Raw genomic sequence first — 3,463 nt, forward strand, 5'->3', positions numbered from 1 at the left:
GCAGCCTCGGAGGCAGCACATGAAGCAATCTGGGTGAAGGAGTTCATCACCGACCTAGGAGTCATACCCAATGCGTCGGGGCCGATTACACTCTTCAGTGACAACACTGGAGCTATTGCACTTGCCAAGGAGCCCATGTTTCACAAGAAGACCAGGCACATCAAGCGTCGCTTCAACTCCATTCGTGAAAATGTTCAAGATGGAGACATAGATATTTGTAAAGTACATACGGACCTGAATGTAGCAGATCCGTTGACTAAACCTCTCCCTAGAGCAAAACATGATCAACACCAGGACGCAATGGGTGTTCGATACATCACAATGTAACTAGATTATTGACTCTAGTGCAAGTGGGAGACTGTTGGAAATATGCCCTAGAGGCAATAATAAAATGGTTATTATTATATTTCTTTATTCATGATAATTGTCTATTGTTCACGCTATAATTGTATTATCCGGAAATCGTAATACGTGTGTGAATACATAGACCACAACAAGTCCCTAGTAAGCCTCTAGTTGACTAGCACGTTGATCAACAGATAGTCATGGTTTCCTGACTATGGACATTGGATGTCATTGATAACGGGATCACATCATTAGGAGAATGATGTGATGGACAAGACCCAATCCTAAGCATAGCACAAAGATCGTGTAGTTCGTTTCGCTAGAGCTTTTCCAAATGTCAAGTATCATTTCCTTAGACCATGAGATTGTGCAACTCCCGAATACCGTAGGAGTGCTTTGGGTGTGCCAAACGTCACAACGTAACTAGGTGGCTATAAAGGTGCACTACGGGTATCTCCGAAAGTGTCTATTGGGTTGGCATGAATCGAGACTGGGATTTGTCACTCCGTATGACAGAGAGGTATCTCTGGGCCCACTCGGTAATGCATCATCATAATGAGCTCAATGTGACCAAGTGTCTGGTCACGGGATCATGCATTACGGAATGAGTAAAGTGACTTGCCGGTAACGAGACTGAACGAGGTATTGGGATACCGACGATCGAGTCTCGGGCAAGTAACGTACCAATTGACAAAGGGAATTTTATACGGGATTGATTGAATCCTCGACATCATGGTTCATCCGATGAGATCATCGAGGAGCATGTAGTAGCCAACATGGGTATCCAGATCCCACTGTTGGTTATTGACCGGAGAGGCGTCTCGGTCATGTCTGCATGTCTCCCGAACCCGTAGGGTCTACACACTTAAGGTTCGGTGACGCTAGGGTTGTAGAGATATGAATATGCAGTAACCCGAAAGTTGTTCGGAGTCCCGGATGAGATCCTGGACGTCCCGAGGAGTTCCGGAATGGTCCGGAGGTGAATAATCATATATAGGAAGTGCTGTTTCGGCCATCGGGAAAGTTTCGTGGGTCACCGGTATTGTATCGGGACCACCAGAAGGGTCCCGGGGGTCCACCGGGTGGGGCCACCTATTCCGGAGGGCCCCGTGGGCTGAAGTGGGGAGGGGACCAGCCCCTGGTGGGCTGGTGCGCCCCCCTTGGCCCCCCCTGCGCCTAGGGTTGGAAACCCTAGGGTGGGGGGGGGGCGCCACCACTTGCCTTGGGGGGCAAGCCTCCCCCCTTGGCCGCCGCCCCCCTGGAGATCCCATCTCTAGGGCCGGCGCCCCCCTGGGGGACCCTATATAAATAGAGGGGAGGGAGGGCAGCCGCACCCTTGCACTTGGCGCCTCCCTTCCCCCTTGCTGCACCTCTCCCTCCCGCAGACGCTTGGCGAAGCCCTGCCGGATCCCTGCTGCATTCACCACCACGCCGTCGTGCTGCTGGATCTTCATCAACCTCTTCTTCCCCCTTGCTGGATCAAGAAGGAGGAGACGTCACACTGACCGTACGTGTGTTGAACGCGGAGGTGCCGTCCGTTCGGCGCTAGGATCTCCGGTGATTTGGATCACGACGAGTACGACTCCCTCAACCCCGTTCTCTTGAACGCTTCCGCTCGCGATCTACAAGGGTATGTAGATGCACTCCTCTCTCTCGTTGCTGGATGAACTCCTAGATTGATCTTGGTGAACGTAGGAATTTTTTTATTTTATGCAACGTTCTCCAACATTTAGTTCCAAAAACTCACATGAATCTACTTGATGCCTTTCTTTGAAATAAGAAGAATGTCGCTCCTTATTTTTGCCATCGATTCCTCTACTGTTCTTGCTATTCTCATTGATGTACAACAAGAACATACATAATGCAAACCCCTTTTGCAGGGACATGAAAAGGCTGATAGTAGTTCTATAGTGGCATATATCAAATAGCTTTATTGGCACAACCGTACATGCCCTAAATACAACAGAATTCTTTCAGTCTTGCACATGACGAGAAAACAAAATTGCGATGGGGCTTGTGGAGTTGTGGTGGAGGTTGTTACGTGATGCAGTGGCCACACGCGCGCTAGTTGAGGGCTCACGGTGCACGCCGCACAGCGACCTGGACCTCGGAGGGCCTCGGCGTCGTCGGGCAGGGCGAGGAGATCGGAGAGAAGAAGAGAACGGCAGCGCGAGGACGCGAGGAGTGCATGCGTCGGGAGGATCGTGTCCAGGGCTTGCGTGAACGGCTTGGTCTTCGGCGGCCACTTCGAGCCCCTTCCGTCACGGCCGCACGATCTCAGATCGGGGAGCCGCTTCCTTGATGAGCACGTGCGCTTCGCGGACGTGGAGCTTCGCCGCCTAACCTTAACGAGCAAGCGGATCCGACAATGGGGAGAAGGGTGGGAGCGGTGGAGGTGGCTGAGCGGGAGGGAAGCAGGGGCGGCGGCGGCGGAGCGAGAGATGGGGGCAACGCCAGGGGTGGATCGAGAGGAGGTTTTTTTTTTCGTGCGAGGGAGGCTAGGGCGTCGTCCGATTTTTGAGGGATCGATCCCAGGGTTTTTTTGGCACCGGTTTATTTCGATGGAGGGTAGCGAGTAAGCAGAGGTGTGAGGATGACGAAAAAAAAAGGTGGTAGGAGGATGACGAAAATAAACCAGCGAAAATAAACCGCGCGGACTATTCACCAACTGCTTCATTAAAAATAGAGATGAGGTGATTAGCAAAATAAACCATCGTTTGTCGACGTGTTCTCCCGTCTGGGCTAAACCTTTGCGCACACGCACCGAATCTTCTGTGCAGGCAGTCTGCCACTGCGTGGGAGGTCGTGGCAAGGCAAAGTATATTGCCGTGAAACAGGTCGATCCGTTGAAACCCGCGATCGAGCGAGGCAAAACAGGTCGACGAGTGAGGCGCCCAGATCCAAACCCCCCTCCCCTCTCTCTCGCTCTCTCTCGCTCTCTCTCTCTCTCTCCAGATCTCGCGTCCCCTCCCTCTCCTCGGATCTAACCACTCCATTTCCTCCCCACTCGCCCCGCCGCGACCCGGAGGAGGAGGAGGAGGGAGATCCGCCGCGGCCATGGCGGGCGCCGCGGGAGGGTTCGTCACCCGGGCCTTCGAGGCCATGCTCAAGGAGTGCT

At 53.0% G+C, this 3,463-nt stretch overlaps 1 pseudogene; it reads left to right on the plus strand.

Annotated features, from left to right (window-relative positions):
• Positions 1-3,212: 3,212 nt before the first annotated feature.
• LOC119363304 overlaps positions 3,213-3,463 on the plus strand; it is a 19,860-nt pseudogene continuing 19,609 nt past the window's right edge.

Source organism: Triticum dicoccoides, chromosome 2B (genome assembly GCF_002162155.2).
Source record: "Triticum dicoccoides isolate Atlit2015 ecotype Zavitan chromosome 2B, WEW_v2.0, whole genome shotgun sequence".
Classification (NCBI taxonomy): domain Eukaryota; kingdom Viridiplantae; phylum Streptophyta; class Magnoliopsida; order Poales; family Poaceae; genus Triticum; species Triticum dicoccoides.